At 29.4% G+C, this 12,202-nt stretch overlaps 1 long non-coding RNA gene across 1 annotated transcript; it reads right to left on the bottom strand.

Annotated features, from left to right (window-relative positions):
- Window positions 1–9,343: 9,343 nt before the first annotated feature.
- On the bottom strand, window positions 9,344–10,250 carry LOC143193746 (uncharacterized). Its single transcript, XR_013005090.1, has 3 exons — window positions 10,087–10,250; window positions 9,859–10,028; window positions 9,344–9,793 (listed from the first exon to the last, which is right to left on the bottom strand). It is a non-coding gene; the product is annotated as an uncharacterized LOC143193746 (long non-coding RNA).
- Window positions 10,251–12,202: the final 1,952 nt, after the last annotated feature.

Genomic DNA, 12,202 nt, shown 5'->3' with positions numbered 1-12,202 from the left:
ACCTCCTCCTTTTTTGAAATCGGTTAAAAAGACATTGATGTGGAAAATAAGTGTTCGGAATAACCATTAAATGATGTTGGGATAGTGGAATAAAATAATATTGAAAGCTGTAATTATTTAAAAGTATTTTTTATATAATTATTTTAAAGTTTGAAGATATTCAATGTCAAGCTTCTTTCACGCCATTACAGGACAACATAATACCGTTGTTAATTTGTAAATCGAAAAAGTTAAAAATCTCATTTAGGTATTTCAAAGAAAAATACATATTTTTGTTCCAGTTAATTTGCATAATACGCTAGTACTATTTACCTGGTGCCATAACACTATCGATATTTTTCCTTGTTGTTGGAAAAGATAATTTTTATTAAAAGATATTTTTTTCTCCGATATATTGATATTTTTATAAGATACGCCTCACCACTAATGGTGATTTTTGATCAAAAGCAGGTTTTCCAAAATTAATTTTGATAATAAAATTTTGTCACTCAGATCATCTAAATAATTAATTAAATAAGTCGCATATCTCTTCTAGCGATTCTAGCGATTCTCCATACTTTTTTGCACGTATCCAATGATTATAATATTCCAGTAAATGAGCAGTTTAGCCTCAGATCCAAACATTTTTCTATACACCAATCAGCTAGATTAAATACAGATTTATCACGCGTATTGCGTTAAAAGATCATATCCGTTCAGTCTTCCTGGACCTTACCAAAGTTATCGGCAAGGTTTGACATAAAGGACTGCTTGCAATCGGAACAAGAGATGACTATAAGTTTTTTCGTGCAACCGCCGTTCTGTTCTCAAAGTGTAATAATTATTATTAATATGATAACTACAGTTAATTATATAGCCACAATAATGTATAGGTCTGAGTTGTTTTATTATATTTACATTGAACTCTTTTCCGCGCCACCCATTAGATAGATCTCCCTGGAGACTTAATCTAGCTAATTAACAATTGCATATGCAAGTAAGGTATTTTACTTTTATTAGAGAGCATATTTACCTTTTTACGGTTCGTTCTTATTTTCTTCGATGGAATGTTTCCTTGTGAAGTTATTTTGATAAGACTGTAATTTTTATTTATTATTCTACTACTTGTGTACACCATACTAGTCTGCAAAAAAATTGGTGTTATTTCTCTCCTCGCACATTTTAACCAAATACTCATGAATACTCTGAACAATTACACCAATATCTAATGGACATAAATTTCGTATGACGGTGAATCCAAGATTATGTTTTCCATTTTTTGAGATAATTCAGTGGCCATGTCCATACTAATATTCAGTGCAGCTGCAAAACGCTAAAAATGTTTTCAATAAAAACCGCAGTAAATTAATATTAAACAGTAAAAATCCTTACCTCTCTAACAAATTTTATGGAAATAGGGTGAAAAGAAGGTGCCTCCATTATCTCATTCCTGGTCAAAATATCTGATTAGAGAGGCTGTTCTATCTGGCATCGGCACTTTTAGTTAAGATAACGTTTGCCAGTTTATAACCTTTTATCACTATTGTTTTGTAGAATTTTGCATTCGTTTGACAACTGGACGACTTTCACAGGCTGGATCGTTTACGTGTTCAAACGCATGGTGTCTCTTTTTAACTAGAATAAAATGATAAGGAGGAAATTGCCTGATTCCAAAACGGATTTACAAATTGCGGTAGGTAATACAATTACCACCTTGATGACGTATGTTCACAGCAACTTTGGGTAGACTATAATTAAATATTCTTATTATATATTGATTTTAATATTAACCTCAAGCGAATAACTTAGTAGCCCGGAACTTAGCTCTGTCAGACAGATTAGAAAATAAAAAGGCAAAACATTGCTTTTTAGTGAATATAATGCATCACTTTTTAAGTTTACTAAAATATTGTTAAATATGTAAACATTATTATAAGTGGAATTATAATATAAAAACTTATAAAAAATATCACAATATATATACAAATATATAAACATTATACAAATATATAAATATTATACAAATATATAAAATACAATTAAAATAACAACAGTTTATATTTCTGTTGACATCGAAGGTATCATTGTTATAATGTATCTGCATATCCGAGTAGAAAGAATTCTGCTATTCAACAGACATGATTACACAACAGATGATTAAAAACTGTTTTCGAGTATAGTGCTTCAGGGAAAATTAAAAATGGGGTAGAAATATTTTTTGGTTATCCATAATTGGTCGATTATTTTGCAAACTTTTTCTTATATGCATTCGTTTTGAACAGTAGTCTAGTTGGGAGGTAAATTTATTGCTTTTATAGATTAGAGGTACACTGTCATTAACCCATCGTTAATAATTCAAATCAATTAGTTGACGTCTTCTTTTGTCCAAGCAATATTGTAAATATTCCTATCTAGGATTGTACGAAGAATCTTTCCGAATTTCACTCATTATGGTTTAGCAAAAAGTTTCACGAGTACGCAGTTTGCTTATATATGTTTTGAATTGGCATATATGGCATATAAAAAGTACTTACAAAGTGAAAACCGTTCTACCCTCAAAAAAGTGCCAATGATGAATCTAAACTCTACTAGCTTTCTTATAAGTACGTTTTGTATCTGCCTAGTTCTAAGACTCTTTTTGAAAGAGTTTTGTTAATATATGATTATTTTTTAAACTTGATGCTACATGATCTTAGTGCTCTTAGAGGTACTATTATTAGTTCACAAATACTACAGTTCATTCAGAGGAAAACTATAGTTCTGTTCCCTCAATTTGTTTCCATTTATATAGAAGTACAGCATGGATACCCATTACTGACAGTAAAAGTATGAGTATGTATACATATAAGTAATCATCATATAGATAATACATAACAGCATGAAAAAAATGGACCGAAACTAGTTGTACTGTGACCGAAGTTGCACATACCCTCCATTCCCGAGTTCAAACCAAATTTTCCGAAAGATCACATCGGGGTCACCACTTTAGGGTAAATGATGTGGCTCGGTGAATGGAGGTAAAACGAAATGAAACAGTGTTGTTTACTTTATGTGACCGTTATTTATTGAAGTAATATAAAAATATGGAAAATACAAAATAGATAAAACGGATGGCAGCGATGTTACCTAGTGACGAGGCTTGGGCAGTTGATTGTGGCACGTTTAAACTGAACAGTGGATCAGATACTGAATGATGGAAATACCCTTCAATAACATCTCAGATAAACGTTCCGGGGTTGCCAGCTATTTGTTATCGTATTTTATACGCCCCGCCTGTGTTCAACATCTGGGATTATATTTCTGGGTACTTTGTTGACCATTATTCCACGATATAAAATTCGACATGCCTCGAGATCGCTACACAAATAATGGAACTGGACCTTATCGTATACTCGTCTGATCTTATCGTATACTTATACGATAAAGTACTTTTTAGTATATTCAATCATGATTTAGTATATTGAATCATGTTTTGTTCAATTCGTAATGTCAAACGAAGATTTAGTTACTCTATCCTGTATAAATTGCGAGAGAGAAAATGATGGAGATAAATGCTTGGAGCACTTAATTTTGTATATGCTTATATTTTCCAGCGGTAGTATAAGCGAGACGGTGATGTTCAGATTTCTTCATCTCCTAAAAAAGAAAAGGAAAACGAAGTAGAATTACTATTATATTTGAATGTTCCGTAGATCTGTAAAAAGGAATGGAATTTTTATATTAATATTAAGTTTCAAATAATATACTATAATAAATATGTACAATAATCATAAATACTAAATAAAAATTAAACATATAACTGATCGTAGAAAAAAAAACTAATTCATGACATAATTTAAAATAATCGCACAATAACTAATAGGGCTTTTTTAAATAAAGTAAATGCTTTATTTATTATTGAACGAACATATTTTTTAACAAATATCCAGAGAGTAATCGAAATATTACCTATTATTGCCATAAAAACAGTCAAAAGTATTTTACTATTTATCATTCACAATTTTAATCTTTTTACCCTATTTCATTAACAATATTGAAAAATATCGTTCCAAAATACAATACAATACAATACAATATATTGTTATTTACAAGCAAACCACTAAAAAAGTTATGAAAAATCAGTCGAAAGAAACTAATAGAACCATAAATTGTAACTAAAAGTATACGACCTAAACAGTCGGTAGTAAATAGTAAAGTTGAACCGAAAATATCGACTGAAACAGTCACTGGTAAAAAGTAGTAAAATCAGTCGAGCCAAAAATAACACTAAAAAATGACAGTGATGAGAACATGAAGTGGAATAAATATTCAACATTTGAATTGTCATATATGAATTTTTGGAATTGTATTTTTAAATGATTGTAACTAAATAAAATATAATTAATATAATATTATTATGAACTAGGGTATCGAATTTCAGAGGCCAGTAGGACCGAAACAATTTGAATAGCGTACTGACGGTAAATGTATAAATCCGCCACTGCCCATAATATTTCATAATATTACAAGATGTATTAATTATATAGAAACTAGGATTTTGCAATAATATATAAATAGAACATATTTTAATTAAATATTTCTATTACGTTTGCAAACGAATGAAGTCTTAAATGAATGTATTTTATACTCTAGGATCGCATGGTATCAATCCTTGCACATTTTCAACTATATAGTCCTGTGGATGTATATGTGGTGGCCTAAAGACTAGAAACTGTCGCTATAGCTATGCGGGAGTGTTCGCTTGTTGTGCATAGGTTTTGTTTGTTCATTCGAAAATTCACTACTACCTCGTGAAAGGAATTTGCACGTGAACAGAAAACACTGACTGATTTAAACTTCTTTATTTAAGTTGTTAAAGTTTACATGTGGTAGACTGAAAAGAAGTAGAGGTCGCTACAACTATATTGTTGCCAGTGCCGCCATTGTTTGTTCCTTGAAATATTCAAATGGCAGATCCGATTATGCAAGACGAATCTGTATGTTCGTCTTGATTTATATAAGATTTTAGAGTCTGGGGAAAATGATGAGGAGAAAAAATTTAGGTTTAGTTTTGTAAGTTTTATTCATATATCTTTTTATTGTTTTGAGGTATTCATTCATATTAATAAAAATGGAAGCAAAGAGTATACTTAGACCAACGGCAATAATATACAAAGTGTTACTATGTTGCGCAAATGTTCACCTGTGAAGTGTCGCGCGTATTGTATATTTCATTCTGATGATTACACCGCACTTCTGTATATCGATGATTTGCTTTAAAAGAACCAAGCCCTTTTATAGAAAACTCCATTATTTAAATAAAGATTAAAAAAGTGTATTGCTTGCTTCTGGTTGGCTACTCTTAAGGAGGGTTTATTTCGCGCAGGCTCCGCAGGCATTGGACTGAAACAAATATATCAAAACATCATATCTTTGAAAAATTAAATCCTCTGCCCAAGTTAAATTTTCATCATAACAACAAAATCATAAATATTAGTTGAAATAATATGTCTATTAAAATTTATATAAGGAGGTAATGGAGTTTGTTTTATCTTTGGCATGTTTATGTGAATTATTTCTAAAAAGGGCGAATGCGAATGTTCGGTACATTTATTCACTCAAACCAATATATTTTTGAATGGCAAACATTTTAAGAATGTATCGTATATTTACAATAATCAATTTACATTATACAAATTTCATACTTTTTCAAAAACCAGAAGGAATTTATATCATTACAAATAAACTTTTATAATTAGTAAATGGGAGTATTTTTGTAAAGTTGTATATTAAGTATTATTTTCTATAATACTATTTCTATTATTACAAATTATAGTCAATATGAGACAAAGGGGAGATAACTCGTAGCCCACAAAGTAATATTCAAACTGTGTATTTTCTATTAATTTAAGTGAACAATATACAGTACCATCTTCTACAGTTATATTCAATTAATTATGTGCCTACTTTTAGTTGTTTCCACTCTCATCACTCTGTCTTAGGAATTTCCAGCATTGCACATTATCACATATCCCGAAAGTTTCCTACAGTCATTTTCACTTTCCGACTCACGGTCCAAATCAACTACTAAACTGCTAATTTCTAATCTGTCTAAAACATGTTCACGATTCCACCATTTATCAATTACTTCCTCTGTATTTATTATCGAGTTCATCCAAACCGAAGGTGTTATGGTTGATAGTTGACAATGCTTCCTTCCATATATCCAAATAGTTTTTGATGGAATATCCTTCTCGACCAGAAATATATTTACACTTAATTATTAATAAATATAATGACCAACAAAATCCAATCGAATGCTATTGCAACTTTTACCTTTTTCCCTCAATCTTTGTTGTTTTTACACTTTTTTTGTTACTGTCTTGCCAAGAGTGTCACAATGAATCATTTTGAGATATTTAAGTTTCATCAAGATAGACAAATTTAAATAGTTTTATCTTCCTTGGTCTTATTTTATATCTTTAAAAATTGAATTATGCTTAAGGTAATGTCTTACGAAGTTCCATTAAACCTCTCCGAGGGTTATCTTTACACCATTTAAACCCTATGCCCTCTAAGAGTGTATGAAAGGATGTCCATTCCCACATTCCCCCAAAAAGTTGCATGTCCCTAATTCTTTCCAGACAGACAATTTTCTGTAAAAAGCATTTTCAACAAAATTGTATGAACTTATATTATTTAATATCATCAGTAATTATAACCTCTCTAATGGAATTTACCGGCAAAAGGGGGACTCCATTACCTCGTTCCTTTCGAAATAACCTATTAAAGCTGTAATGAATTTGTGACCCTGAATATCTATTGTTTTCGGCATTTTCAAACAAAGTTATATTATATACACCCGGACGGCGACGGGCTGGCTCTCAGACGTATCCAAAATTCTTGAAAGCAATAGTGATAAGAGGTTTTAACTCTTACCTATAAATTATTGTGGCTGTATAATTAACTGTATTTTATTTAGATTAGAATGTTCTTGTATGTCAAAGCCAAACTGAACTAAAACTCAGAGTTGATGTGGCAACATTGCAATGTTTCGACGTCACAAATATTCATTAGGCATTACTAAAAGAAACTTTAAATATACTATATGTTTGCATGAGAAACATTTGATAGTTGTGTAGTATATTTACTAAAAATTAATAATTATAGTTTCAGAAACGTTGACAAATCCGACACGATTTCAATAATTACAAATCGTTATTTGTATTTATTTAGAAAATAGTTTTTTTATTTATCTTAGAAAATAGAATATTTAGGATATTGAATAGTAAAATATCCGTAAAATGTTAATTTATCCATTAGGAACATAGAAACTTGCCATATAATTTACGTGTAATATTATCTAACTTGTAGCTTCTCCTGAAGTAAATAAGCACTTATGTTAAACATGAAGCCGGATACACAATATAATGTCAATAGATAGGATGAACATTGAATCTGTTTGAAGATTGTTGTAAAGGTAATAGTCAATTATATTATTATAATACACTTTTCGGATTTTAAAGATATCTAAGTAGAATAACAATTGACTTAAGATATTATCATTGTTAATAGCAAAGACTAAAATAATGCAGTTTTCTGGGTAGAAGGATCACTGCAAAATACGCAAAAATATGGAAATGCATTCGGCCTACTGTCTAACGTGGGCTCAGGACCATGATCATCTTCCTTAAGTCTACATCACTCTTAATTTATTCCTTTTAATTGTATTTGGATTAAGGTGGTATATAGGTAAAATAATCAGTGCAAAAATTATAAAAATGTATTATTAATTATTAATAAGTATTATTAATGTATTTATTAAAAATTATTAAATTAGACAGGGATACTGTTAAATTTTCTAGAAGAAATAACGTCATATAACATATATATATATATATATATATATATATATATATATATATATATATATATATATATATATATATATATACTCGTATAAAAATCAATGGTTACGTTCATTCCCAATTTATACATGAGAAATACAAACATCTGGAGTATATTTGTAGAAGATAAAGAGTTACAGTTTCAGACATTTTCGAAAACCAGAAAGTATTTCTATCATTACAAGTTAAAATTATTTATAATTAGCAATGGGGGAGTTTATAAATTAATATATTACGTGCTCTAGTAATACATTTTCTTAAATTAAGTTTATCCACATAGGTAATGTTAAAAATTAATACTTTCTGTTGATTTAAATGAACCATTTAAGTAACTACTACACACAGTAATTAGTAACAACACATAGTAATAATAATATCTGCCAAAATTGTTTTAAACTGACTTAATCTAATGTAAGCTTTTATAAATTTCAAAATTAATTTTTGGATAACTACAATTTAAATGAGATCAGACATGAGTACATCTGTATTATGACTATATTAAATATAATTAAATGTATGTTTTTGTGTCATGATAACTGATACCAGAACAGCGATAAATCCTGTATTATTGCTTTATGCTGTATATTTGCTGGGAATTATATTATAACATAATTAACGAGACACCAATATATTCAGTTAGTTGCCATAGTCGAAAGTGATATTAGCTGGTAATATTTATTAATATAGTTTTAATATAGTTGGAAATGAGTACTAATCAATATACATTTTTTAGAGCTCAAATTAAATGTATTATTTATTGCCACTCGGCATCTTCTTGGTTTTCTTGTTGTTCTATTTATACATGAAAAATATAACAGAAGATATATTTCTCCACAACATCTCCCGTTTTGATGCTTGCGCATATTGGCTCCATTTAATTTTAAAATAGAGAATAATCCGAATTTGGCGCATACGTATAGACAGCTTTATTTACTTACTTTTTAACGGACTTCGAAAAGGGAGGTTCTGTGTTCGGCTGTATATTTTTATCGTTATTATTAGATTTTCTGTCGAATATATTAAACAAATAAATAGGTTCAGGAGGTAAATAAAAATAGTAAAATTTTGGAAATAATACATTTTATTTAAAAAATATTGAATAAAACGAAATAATAAAAATATAATTAAGCTGTTCTATTTTCATAAAAACATCATATTACTCATCATCATTAATTTTTATAAATAAAAATACACAAGTATGATAAATAATTGATTTAATGTTGAAACTATATATAAGGAGGGAAATGAACACTCAAAATTTTTTGAAATAACACATTTTATTTAAAAACTTATTGAATAATTTAAATAATAAAAATAATTTCTATATACTTTTCTATTATTATAAAAAACCATATTTGAACAATTAACAAGAACTCCAAGAACCATATAAATAAACATTACCATAAAAAGACCAAAATCGTTTAGATCAAACACAGCCAATATAGTTAAAACCAAACGAAAAAGCCACCACTATATATAAAAGCAGTAAAATTCTCCTAAAAATATTCAAATATTATCGCTACTATTCTTGATCCACAAACCACATTAATGAATTGACTACCTCGAGTTTTCGATTAACATATTGTACATTTATTGGCTTATAACGAATGGATGATTGCACTTTAAAGGTGAAAGACATCTCAGTCAATACATCATTATTTTCACAAAACAATAATTTATTTACCTATACTCTTGAATAATAATGCATTTTAGTTTCCTTGTCATTAGATCATTAGGGTGTCGTTAATACTTTTATATTTTGTTTATTTGATGCAGGTCTGCTTTTGTTAACGCAGTTACTTATTTCATAGAATCACTGTACATTGTTCTTACACCTTAGGAAAATGGTGTGTAATTTCTCCTTCTCTGATTCTCTGAATTCCATATTCTTCGAATTTTACTTTCAACAAATTCTAGTTACATATTAGCTATAAAATAAAATTTAAATCATTACTAAAATATATTATGTTTAAAATAAATGTCTAATTATTACCAATTTTTACAGTTTTTGCTACTATTTTTGATGGACAAACCTCCTTAATGACTTGACTATTTCCAACACAACAAGAATCATTTTCTTCACTGTTATTGTTATCATTAAATTTTGGCATATTTTGATACCTATTCCAGGTCGTTGAAAATGATGTGTTATAAATTTGGCTTCTGAAATTCCCACTATAAATACAAGTGGATTTTATAACTTTTAAAAATGTAACCTTACCTTCTGCATTTACCCTTGTTCTTTCATATTTTAAAACCAATGTATGTTAAACTACCAAGAATAATACAACATTTTAATTATTATTACTATAGAATTACCAAAGTAACAAAAATCTAAATATTCTAAATTTTCTTGTTATTTTGATCTGATCGACGGTACCGATCAATCGAAAAGAATGCACCGTCATTAGAAAAGGAAACAATATATAGTTTATATTTTTCTACAGTTTATTCCATGCAGGAGAGTGCGTATGCAAATCTGGAGATGTGATGAAGATGACTGTAAGAAGCTTGTCGACATTGAAGATTGTTCATTCACTATTTAAAAAAACAGATCTGTTTTGCCATATTGTTGCTCAATTTTTTGAAAAACAAGTTGCCTTGCGGAAATTTTAATATTTTCTTGCGCAATGATAAAACGGGTTCACAAGTCGTTCGAAATAAACAAAACAAATGGTACGTTCCTGAGGATACATGTTCATAAGCGCTTTATCCCAGCGTTCGTACGTAATTTTTGCAAACATTTGTTCTCAGTTGTATAAACATGCTCAAATTCTCGAATATCTTTATATTGAAGATATTTTTCTGCTTGACATTGCAGCGAGTAAAACGAATATAAGTCATACCAATTTCAGGAAATATACCTTGCTCGCTAGGGTCACTACCCCAATTTACTCTTCAACGCAACATATGATAAGATAAATCTGCCCTTTGTTTCTCGCGATATGCGTACACAAGTCATTAAAATATTTTAGAAATATTTTCTAGCAAACCTGCCCCTTCTCAACTGGATGTTTCATAGTTTAACACAACATGAACATTTTCGTAACTTATTCAGTTTTTGAAGATTTGGATTGGCAAATGTAAAAGATTCTTTTAAAAAGGGCCATTTCTTTCATCATTGATGACCGTTTAATTTTTTTTTTGTAATTACTCAAATAAAGAACCCGAAGAATAGTTTTGATCTTCATCTAATTTCTTCATTTCTTTATTTTACATTTACATAAAAATACTTAAACCGGAATAAATGAGTCTACCAATTCCTTTCTGTTGTATTCTGTTGATAAATTTCTGATATAGTCCTTGCAATAAAACAGCCTTTGCCACTTATCAAAATATGTGACGTCACCACGTCGCAATGTTGCATCAAATTTAAGTTTTGGTTTATATTGACTCACAAATAACTACGAATTACTAATATAAATATAATAATGAAACAAAAATTACATTATAAAATATAATATTTTTAACGTTATAAAATATATTTTCTTAACGTTATAGTAAATCTAACCTATACATTATTGAAGGACTTAAAACGTACAGTTGATAGTTAACAGCGATAATAGTTTGTAGGTTAGAGTTGTTTTATTATATTTACATAGAACTCTTTGTCACACTACGTATGAGGTAGAATACTAGGCACATTTTTTAAATAGTTGTTTCCTCTGGAGACCTGATCTACCTAATTAACAATTATATATCAAGCTAAAGTATTTTACTTTCTATTAAAATTATTACTTTACTATTACATTACTTTCATTAAAGAGCATATGTACTTTTTTACGTTTAGTTCTTATTTCCTATGTTTTTGTGTTACTGCCATGTAATTTTTTTTATAAAATTAGACCTAACTGCAACTTACTTTAGACTTACTACTTGACGTAACTGCATTTTATTTGTTTTCATTTACTACTCTTTAATTCTAACCTATATTCTGAAGAATTAGACGCATACCTATGTACACAAATCCTTCACACTCTAAAGTACTATATTTTATTGTTATCTTATGCTAATTATAAAGTCGTATTTAGTAGTTTTCGCTCTTCCGCTAGTAGTTCCGTGCTAGCTCTCGAAGAGAACGATCGTATCCGGTCCGCCCAACCTACCTACGCTTCCGAGAATTACCCGAAAGTTTCTCTGAGACGGTCGATCCGTTATCACGTTTCCGCCAGTGCCTACGTCAAAAAAGCGTCTGTAAGCGCCGAAAAGACACATTTGCAGACAAGGCAATGGCGTCATGTACGTCAAGCCGAAGTCGCCTCCTGAGCATAATCCCAGCTTTCCTAACTCTAATGGACCATCTTTCAAAGACAGCCGAGAATCGCTCATAGGAGATA

Source organism: Rhynchophorus ferrugineus, unplaced genomic scaffold (assembly GCF_030347505.1).
Source record: "Rhynchophorus ferrugineus isolate W39M unplaced genomic scaffold, kcgeb_rfMv2 rfM1, whole genome shotgun sequence".
In the NCBI taxonomy this organism is placed as follows: domain Eukaryota; kingdom Metazoa; phylum Arthropoda; class Insecta; order Coleoptera; family Curculionidae; genus Rhynchophorus; species Rhynchophorus ferrugineus.
This window is presented reverse-complemented; position numbering and strand designations above follow the sequence as displayed.